This window comes from Egretta garzetta, unplaced genomic scaffold, assembly GCF_000687185.1.
Source record: "Egretta garzetta isolate BGI_Z169 unplaced genomic scaffold, ASM68718v1 scaffold337, whole genome shotgun sequence".
Classification (NCBI taxonomy): Eukaryota; Metazoa; Chordata; class Aves; order Pelecaniformes; family Ardeidae; genus Egretta; species Egretta garzetta.
This window is the reverse complement of record NW_009260181.1, coordinates 65,997-76,900: the sequence shown is the minus strand read 5'-3', so window position 1 is coordinate 76,900 and position 10,904 is coordinate 65,997.

Below are 10,904 nucleotides of genomic sequence, written 5' to 3'. Positions count from 1 at the left end.
CAAGGTATGTCCTATACGGGGCTGTAACGCTGCAGCTGTGTGGACTAATTAGATAACACTCATTATTGTTCATTCAATTTGCGCCTGCAGATGCAGGGAGCCGAGCGCCGACTGCTCTGCAGGCGCTGATTGATTGCTCCCACTTTGCATTCATTAGGAAGGTGGCCTCAGCACAGTCGTTTTACAACATGTGTTTGCTACCACTTAACTGGATGTGCCAGTCAAACGCCTTGAACTGTGTCTCTTGATTAACAATATTTTGCAAATATGGCACAGTCTATGTTAGCAGCCTGACAGGCGGATCGCGGCGAGCGCCGCTCCCTGCAAAACCATCCCCTTCCCGCATGCCGAGCGGGAGGAAATACAGCTGTGACAGCAAGGGCTGGTGACAGCTCCCCAGTACATCGGGTTCACGGGTGGCAGCGTCCGTTGCTCGTCTCCTCCCATCAGACGCGACTTACGGAAACAAACGGGCCCGTCGCAGGGTCGGACGTCATCAGACGAACTCCAGGCCCATAAAACCAGGGCAAGCACGGTCCCCACCGACTTCTGCGTCCTTTCCCTCACGTCCCTTTGCAGCTAACAGACCAGGGCTTGCTCTGCTCCCTCTCGCCGCCCTCTCCGTGCCGCCCCGGGGGGGAGCGGGGGTTGAGGGGCTCATGCTCCCCCCCCCGTTTTCTGTAAGAGCAAACCACAGGCCAGCAGTGCCCAGCAGTCCCAGGCTGGGGACCCCGAGCCCCTCCAGCCCCCGGGTCTCCCACCCTCCTGCCCTGCCCAGCACTAAGGGCTTTAGTTCATCCTGTGTTGCCTGCAATGGCAAAGCCAGGTGAAAAAGCTCCCACCTTCCCACCAGGTCCCCCTTCCCTACAGCCGCTCTCTCACAGGGCACACTAAACTGGGGGATGGAGGCAACACCACCCACAGCCATCCCTGAAGCGCCGGGCTTGGGCAAGCATCACCCATCACCAACCTGCAAACTCGGGAGCAACCTTTACTGCGCGGCAGCTCTGTCAACTGAGAAGCCCGGCCTCCGGCAGAAGGCTCAGAAAGCGCCCTCCTCGAAGCACTGACATCAGAGGAATAAAAAAGGGGGGAAGTCGGCGCAAGGCGCGATGGTGCTACATGCTCAGAGCAAGCCCGAAGGCTGGGACACGGACCCCACCACCGCCCACAGCAGGCGAGCGTCAGAGCACACTTACCCCTGCAGACTGCTCCACTGCGGCTCTAAAACGCAATCCTTCTTTCAACCCAGGTATTGATGGTCAGTCAGACTTCTCAACCACGGGGGGCCTTGTGGGGTTGTTTTTTTCCCCCACAAAACTGTAAAACAAAACCCGGGAAATAGCTTTTCATTGCAACAACAGAGCCTCCACCAAACAGGAGAGCCCCGCGTCCCGCTCAGCACCATCTGTCACCATGACGGCTGGTGGCAGGGCGCCTGCTGTCCCCACGCCACCTCGCAAGGTGTTGATCTGGCCAACGCCAAGCCAAGGTGACAAAGCAGCCGTGAGCCGCAGCCTGACAGACACCGAGCTCGGCCAGAGCAAAGAGGGAGAAGAGAGGAGCCTTGCTGGTGGCCTGATGGGGAAGCTTCAGCCCTCTGCCGTGAATTGGGAGCTTAGCCACAGAGCGGATGGACTAGGGGCCAAAGTCACACAGCCTGGGCTAACCAGCAAGGCTTCCATTCTGGGGCCACTTCGGGGAGAAAGGCATATCAAGAATAAACAAACCTGCCCAGGCACCCTCCGCTGCAGCCAGCACAGGCGCCCCGAGAAGAGGTTTTCAGTCCCCGCTCTGCACCAGAGCTCCCGGCTCCACAGCAGAGCGGCGCAGGGGAGGCGTTGGGGGGCTGGGTACCCCGACCCACCGGCACACCCGGCTGGGGACGCTCGTGCTGCCGCGGGGAAGGACCGGCTGCCAAGAGGAGGACGCTCGGCGTGCAGGGGATCCTCTCTGCTGCCACATCCCCGTGACGTTTTACCAACAGCTTCCCAGGCAGGGCGAGCGCGCCGCAATGGCACCGTGGTGCCATTCGGAGCTGAACGGATTTCAGGGGATTTTTTTCCTTAGCCTGGGTGTTGCTAGGCTGCTAACAGCAGGCAGCCCCACTGCCATCGTGTCAGCTCATTTCAGGGTGAAACACTGCCACTTTTCTCCTTGTTGCATATGCAGTCCTCACGGGATAGTTCAGGTCTGTGCATAACATATTTATTCAACAGTAATTGTTTCATCTCTGCAAAGGAAATATGTTCCGCTATTCCTGCAGCTGACGGGCGCTGGCAGGCGTCGGAAGCTGAGGCTCCAAAAGGAGGGAGAATATGTTCATGGGATGAACCACAGCTGTTTGCAGTATTCCTCTGCCCTAGCAATTATTTTAATAGGAAGAATTCCTGGAGGGTTATTTGGCTTCTGCACAGCGCGTTCTGTGTTCGCAGGCACCAGTTCGGGTACCAGACGAGCGAACCTCCGAAGCCATTTCTGGTCTTGTAAAGCATTTTTTGAAGAGGAAGCAGGTTCATTTCTGCAGCCTGCTCACACACCAGGAAACACGGCTCCCATGGGTAGCACAGCAATGGTGGGAAAAGTGGCACCTTTACATAACATTGCTTATTAGCAGTGCTGAACTGCCCCAGACCTTCGCCCAAGGCACAAGAGATTACTACCCAGCTCAAAGACGCAGCACAAGGGAAGAGACATTCCAACAGAAAAGGTGAATTATCTGGCTCCGTGCATTTTTGCCCGAGGACAAAAAGGTGGGACACCCCCCGCCCCCCCCTCCCAACGTGTGTGCACTGCCCGTCGCACCTTTCTACACCAAGTCCTCGAGCCCTTTCGGGAGGCAGAGGCTGAGGCCGGGCTTGCTGCCGTGGTGCAACAGGGGGTGTTTGCTCTATTGCTATATTTCAAGGATAAGCTGGAGTCTACTTGAAATTCAGCAGCGCCTTGTGAATGCGTTGCTGCTTTGCCTCAGAAATAATCCCTGCCAGGACAGCCCTCCAACAACACCGCTCACTACATAAAACCCAAATTCCTTGCTGAAGGGGAAGGCTCCCCAGGGACTGGCAATATTTTAGCCTGCCTGTCATCCAAGGGTTTCAAAGCACTTCAGAACCATTCATTAAGTCTCAAGACATGCCTAAAGATGGAGGTTTAGTGTTTACTTAGCAGTGGGTAGCACTTGGGTCTGCAGGCTGGCAGAGCTGCTAGGACTGTGGAGGTTTGGACCAGGCACTGCGAATCTCAGAGCATCAGCTGGCGTCAGCACAAGAGAGAACAAAGTCCCTAAACGCCTGTGAACCAGCCACCAGCCACCACAGCTCTTGCCACAACCCAGGCATGAGGATGAGACCAGTGGCGTTGCAGAGGAAGGCTTTGATCCCCAGGCTGGGAGATGCTCCACTGCCACCACGGCTCTGCACGCCGTCCCCCCGCCCGCCCCGAGGCAGAGCGGATCCAGCAAACGCGCCGGCTCTGGCTGCCTTCCCTGTTGCTCGGCCAAGTCTGCGAGCGGCAGAATTCCCAAGCCCGCACTGTTTTGATCAGTACTGGCGAACGTCCGTGTCCTTCAATGAAAGCATCTTGCACAGCCGTTGTGATTTGTTTCAGGTGGCTTAATGAGAAAATGAGTAAATCCCTGCCCGGATTTTTACTTTCAAATCAGCTGTCCAAAACATTACATATTTGAATCCCTTATAGCTTTAAAATGGTATACTCTCATTTTTCTATCTAGAAATGCACATGCTGTTTGCGCACAGGAAAGCTGCTAGCAGTTTGTCCCACCAATGGGGCTTTATTCACGCGTTTCTGAGCATGGAAGGCTGAATATTCATGTGGAGGGATTAATTTAACAGACCTATTCACCAGCAAGTCCAAGAGCAGGCTGTGGCATCCACACAACACAGTGTTTGGCACGACTCGAGCCACTGCAGGGATGAACGCGGGGGTGACGCCCCAGTCAGACGCGATGTTGGGGAGGGAGGGATGGAAGTCACCTTCCCCAAAGATCAGCCTCCTGAGCAGCTCCAGCTCAGGGCCCTCGAGGGCCAACCATTAGTCCAACCCAGCAGCTGCTGGATGCCCCCTGTGAAGTTTATTGCTGTCGACATTTCAGTCGATAATGGGCTATTTTGAAGGGACCGTCTCCATCATTCCTCATTAATACGCTTGAGAAGTCCACCACTACGCACAGAAATCAAATGACGACTCTTACCCAAAAATTGCCACTCTGCCTTCCAGTAACACGGCTGAGGAAGACGGAGCCGATTTCTTTTGCCATGGACTTTGCTAGGCAGTCCCTAGGTGTGACCGCCAGCAGGGTGCTCACCCGCAGAGAGAACCATCCCCTTTTCCCCCAGCACAGAATCTGGTTTGCAGAAGTTCAGTCCATTTGCCCTGTGCTCACCCCTTGGAGACCGCGTGCTATTTCCCAACCACGTCTGCAGGAGCCTCTAACCTCCACAGGAGGGAAGGGCGCATTGCTAACGGGGAAAAGGCAGTGAGAAAAATTCCAGGAAGACTTTACCTGTAAGGTGACTGTCAGCTCACTGCGCCATGGAAGAGGACAAATGCAAACACACCCGAGCCTGCGATTATGAATGCTGGGTCACAGTCAGGATGCTCCTAAAAGTCGTGATTTGGGCACGTCCTGTTCAAAGAAGCTTAAGTTATCCAACAAGAGTTCGGTTATTGACTCTTCACACGCTTTGAAAGTCCAAGCCTTTATGATCACATTTAACAAAACAAAGTCTCACCTCAAATCCAAACTCATTTTTGGATAAAGGCTGCATCTGGCTTTTGGCTGTGCATCATCTCTCCAAAAGCATTGGCTTGGGAAGATTCACAAATCATGTTCAGGACCAGGGGTTCGTGGTTTGTAGTGTTCCCGGTGCTAAGGAGGATGGGAGCAGGGAAGCCCTGCCAGAGCTGTGCTGAACCCAAACCGGTGGGAAGGCCAGCATGGGCTCGGATCCCCCCAGGTATCGAGGCTTGTTATTTCTAGTTCAGAGTAATGGGAATTGGTGGCTTAAATGGAAATCAAATGCTTTAATACTTCTGTAGGAAAAGATGTAAGAGAGCAAAGCACAAGTAAATAACATCTGCCAAATCATGGTTCAGAAAGTCAGCCAAAAAAAAGAAAACCCTAACAAATATCCCGTAACTCACCCAGGGAAGGCAGAGAACAGAGGGCTGACACCAAGTAACGCTGCTCGCCTGCAGAAATGCCATCTTTTATCTAGGTATTTAGATGAGAACAGAAGTTTGGTGATTTTTGTCAGCACCATTAGTTTCTCTGGAGAGAACATGAGCGTGCCGCTATGACAGGACATCAATAACGGGGGAGATGAATTCTTCTGGAGCGTTAATTTTCTCAGCACTGTGAAATCCAACTTGCGCATCGTCACCATACATCAGCGCGGGTAATGTGACCTGGCACTACAAACACCCTGCTGCGAACACAACAACGCGATTCAAGGGGAATCTGCTTCCAAAAGAGATTTACGTCTGGTGACAGAGATGCTGTGTCAACGGTTCCCAGTAACCCCACCGCAGCCTGGCACGGCCCCGTGCTGCCTGGAGCTGCCTTTTTCACCAACAGCTTTGCAATAAACACAAGTGAAAACAAGAGCCCGATCTTCCAGGCATGAGTCAGCCCAGCCCCATGAATCCAGCGAGCTCGTGACCACGGGAAGAGGACAGGCAGGAGCAAGCGGGGAAGTGAACGTGGTTTGGTTCTGCCGGGTATATAGGCAACCTCACCCTTAGCTGCGCCCAGTGCAAGGCCACGAGGAAAGGTCGTTTTCCCTGCGTTTCCAGTGCAGGCTTGATCTGATCTACAGTCCAAACGCCCCACTCATTGGGACCCTGGGAATATTCAATTCCCACAGAACTGCTCCAGTGGCAGGGCAGCGGCACTTCCATGGCTCCGGTGCACGGCCGTTCCCATCCCTGGGGGGAGGGCAGGGCGCTGCCAGCACTGCCGGATCAGATGTGGTACAGTCACTCTCTCCCGACTTGAGGAACGCTGCAGTGACCATTAATTTTATTGAAGTGCTTTCTAGTACGGTGGTGTTGAACTGAATTGAATCTGCCCACTGGCAAGAGCCCTAGAAACAAAGCAACAAGCACGGGGAGCATTCGTAACTCCAATCCATATCCCTCTGGTGAGGATGCGCCGAGACAGGTCTAGATGCTTCATTTAGATTGACAGGAGGAGACCTGATAAAGACAGGCGTGGAGGAACGCAGTCTCCAGCTTTCCCTGGGGAAGGCATGCTAACAGCCCCCAGGAAAAATAGCGGAATTCCTAAGTGTCTACATGTGCCCAAGCAGCAGACCCTTCCGCTGCAGTTTTGAGAGCCTTCGTTAGCGCATTCCTTGTTCCAAATTTATACCAAGCTCTCCGGTGAGTTTTGTTCTGCCTTTCACGACCATTGTAAATGCCCTGGAAGCCAAGGAATTCACAGTTAAATCCCATTTTAAAATAACTTCTAGCCTAGAGCTACACCCAAGGCATAAATCAGAGCGATGAAATGCTGACGTTGATTTTCCAGGCCATCTGCACTGCAAATGCGCAGGTATTGAGCAGGAAACTCCTGCAGTCCTCACTGCAAAAGCGAACCCAGGCTCCGAAGGGTGCGGGCAGAGCCAGTGATGGAGACCCGATGCGTGCCGTTGCGCAGGTTCTCCTCACACGGAGCAGCAAGGAGAACAGCACTGTTCGCCCACGGTATATTCTTACCATTACATACAGCGCTGATTGATAGGAGTAATGATACCCGAATCAATATTAACAACATTTAATATGAGCATTAAAAGGCCCCATTATTTTTCCAGTGTAAAGAACTGAGAAATAAATACCCTTTTCCGCAAAGTTTGCTGTTCCACACTCAAAGCACAAGGTAGGTAAAGAGTGGCCGGAAAAACCCAAGAAAAAAACAGGACAACACAACAACCCAGGGTTACTCTGTTCTGAATTAACTCAGTGCTTTAGCTATTCCCCTGCCATCTCCTGCCCCAGGCATCTGAACTATTTCTAGCTCAGTCATGGTCTTGCTGAACAGACAAGATGTTTTTAACCTTTCTGGGCAAAAGCTTTGTGCAGCATGTGCAGTTCCTGCGGAGATAGACATAAACTCCACGCAGGACGAGCTTGCATATTTTAGGAGACCTGGGGTTTAATATCACTATCTGCAAACATAAAAAATTACACTTTGCCACTCCCTAGGGGCAAATGGTAGGAATGAAATAACGCACCCGTGCAACATGCAAGCACGTCCCAGCTAGCACTGCCACTTCAGCGACAGACACCCCTTGCTCATGGTCACCTGGGGATTTTGCTGATGGTGACCTTCAAACAGAAATAAGACTGGTACCTGCTCCGGACGAGTCTGGGTTTGAGCGAGGCACCGCATCTCAGGGCACGCCCCTCGAACGGATGGTGGCGCGCGTCTGGGCTAGGAGAGCATCTCAAGGGCTGGTGGACTCTGCACCGAGAGGATGCCCAGAGGTTTCCTCATTTGCTGTGTCTGTTGGGTTGAGAGCAAGCTCCACACACTCCTGGAGAGCACAGCATCCCTTGCTCCTCACTCCTACCGTGACCGCTCTCGAGGTTTCTGTCACTTGCAAACACCTCTTGCAACCCTACAGATTCATCTGTGGGCATTTTCTTTCTTTGGCGTTTTCTCATCTTTGGCTCAGAGGTTTTTTTTTTTGAACCTCACCTCCAACGCCCGAGTCAGGAACCTGAAGCACAGATGCTGAAGCTGCTGGGGGGAAGGGAGCAGAAGCCCCACAGAGGAACAGCTTCTCCACTCCCACACGGGCTGCAGCTTGCAAAATGCCATCGAGATGATGTATAACTGTGGAAACCCACACATGCACACAAATGAACCAAGAAAGGCGCTGTAAAATATGTTGGGGCAGGAAAATGAATGATGTCTCTGTCAACTATTTAAAAGCAATCCAGTAATGTGAACAATCACAAGCGAAGAAAAATCAATACGCTCCTCATGGTGCAGAAAGGGAAAACAAGCTGGATTTTACTCGGGCAAAATCCACGCAAACAAAGCCCAACAGATTAATTCTGCCTGTCAGTAAGCGTGGTCATTTCTTCAGGAGCGGAGCCACCTCCAGAAGAGCACTCGCTGCGTTCATCAACACCCATTATAAAGCCCCGCTGGTGCCAGCGGCGTACGGCTGAGCCTTTACGCAGCATTTATGAACAACTGTGTCTTATTCCCAAACACATTTAATTCGTTTGATAAAAAAAATCCACCAGGAAGACCTCAAGCAAAGCAAAGCAGAGGGAGAAGAGAGCATGCCAAATTCAGTCCAGCCTCTGCTTCTCCGCCTGGTTCCCAGGAGCAGAGCAAAGAAAAGCCAGGCTACCTCGTTAGGGAGACCCGGCAATTAGAGGCACGACCGGAGCGTCCCAGCCCGGCCATTTCTGTACTCCAAACCCGCAGCCAACTTCTGACTTCAGGTAAGGGAGGGGAAACAGCACCAGGAGGTTCAAGGAGGAAATTTCCGTAGCAGCCCAGGAGGTGGGGGGTCCTTCCCAGAAAGAGGGTGATGGAAAGCGGAAGGGGGGTCACAATATGGGGGGAATCAAAGGGCAGATTGATCAGTGTGCAGAGCGTAACATAGCCATGCAATTTATCACACCGCCCAGCACTCCAGAGCTACGCGACTGGTCCCACTGGTCTCAGCACCATGCGTGCACAGACAGATCTATTTGTTTTCCCTTCCAAACTTTCCTCTCCTACTGGACACATGAAACATAGCCAGAAACATCACAGAAATTAAAGACTGTGGCACTGGCTGCAAGACAACGGGAGCTGCCAAACGTTTAGTCAGCGCTGGAGCCTTGGCCAAACCTTTGCTTGTTGTTGGTGGCAGCACACAGTTACTCAGCGATCTTCTCTGCCATGCAGTGGCAAGGGCAACGGCCAGCTCCACCTAGCATGGGGCAGTCCCGCGTTTGGCTCCTCTGGCCTGAGCATCGCAACTTGAGGCCGTTTCCTCTTGTCCTAGAGACAAGACATTTTCTTGTCCTCCAGCATCTCAGCCCCTACTAATAAGTCACTGGTTGCTAAAGTGGGAGGAGTGTACTCCCCCCATGATAAAGAAAGGAGTTAATTTTGCTTTTGCTTACGTTTCATTCATCATTTGGTGGGTATTGTGTGAAGGTATTGACTTCTGAACTCAGCCAAGATGCAGGTCTGCAGGCAGAAATTCAACAGCCCACGGGCTGCCGCTCACCGCGTGCGTCCCTTGTATAGCCCCCCTCCGCGGTTGGACTGATCGCCAGCCGAGTTAATCAGTAAATGAAGACAGAAGAAGGTTAGACTTTAAGACAATCAGATAAGTTGGTCTTGAACCAAGATGCAGGCGGGATAATTAAAGTGGGCCCAGACGAATAGAGGCTGGGTTGGTTAGAGGTTAAGTTTTTACACTTCTGCCTCACATTCACGGTGGCTGATGAGCCAAGGGACTTTGCGTTTGAGAAGCAGAACCGAGACAGAACGATACGAGTATGCTAGCCTGTGGGAAACAACGGGCTTTCAGCTGGCCAGACAAAGGAGCAATTGCAAACACCACGGAAACTCTCTGTGCAATTATTAGAGAAAGAGATAAAACTATTACGCTTGTGATTTTCAGTTGCCACTCACTGAGGTGATGGCCCAACTCCGAGTTGTGAATAAATGCAAACCTAGAGGAACCCAGAGACTGGGGAAATTCTTCAACACCCCAAAGGCCCATTTTGTCTTCACCACACACTACAGATGCACACAGGGCACCTGGATGCAAGCAGGACGTGCTCGCTATGGGCAAAGTACAGCTCTTAAGCAGAAAATTATGAAGCTGTGAGGATGTTAACTACAAAATACACCTCAGTTTTGTAGGAAATATGCCCCCTAAATCTATTCTTACAATGCAACTGCTTTCCCCCATCACCCTTCCTTTTTGCTGAGCTGCTTATGGAATTAATTTCTAAATCAGAAAAACCCAAAGTTCATATGAATCTGTCGCCCATCTTCTTCCAAACTCGGGGGGGGGGGGGGGGGGGGGGGGACTTCATGGGACTACTAAGAGTTCTGCTCAGTTAACTGGCAGGCAATGAAGACAAATGCAAGGGGAGGAGGCTCTGAAAGGTTGTTTAAAAAAAGCAAACCAGCAAGCCCCCAAACGCATACCATAGCCATACCCTAGTTTGGGACGGTGCTGCCTTCAGCAGCCCCCGCCACCCGCTGCTGGGAGTTGGCACCTCTGGGGCACAACCAGGGAAGACCCCTCAGACCTCCTGGCTCAGAGGAGGCTCCAGCTCTCCCCAGCAGAAGCCGGGTGGCAGCGCGGGGTCCTCCCGCTCCCCACCATGCAGCAGGAGGGGACCCCCGTGGGTGGGGGGACCCCTGCACCCCTCCAGCAGCAAAGGCAGGGCAAACACCAAGGCCGTGCGGCGTCCCTCTGCGTAACGTAGAAAGTGAGGTAACACTGGAAGGATTTCAAGCCAGTCTAATCTGTTTCTTCTAATTAGGACAAAAATTCTTTGAAACCGCAGCATTTGATGAAGTTGTAAAGGAAACTTTAGTAAGGCTGTGAAAACAAACCCGCCTTTCCCAGCTCGCTGCGCGCGGCTGGTGCCGAACGCTTCCCGATAGCAGCTGGTCCGTTTCGGAGACGTTGCTCTCACAGCGTGCGATTTCTGAGGTCTCTTGCAGCATCTCCAGCGCTGTAAGAGAAAGATCTTCCCGTTTTTGTCAAGCACGTGAGCTCTGAGCTCCTACAACAGAGATGACATTTTTATTTTATCTTCAGCATCGACGTTCCATGGCGCGCCTGGACTTCGTTTGTCGAGCGCAGAGCGGTGGCAGGCAGCCAGCGAAGCCCGTCTCCGCCGAGGCG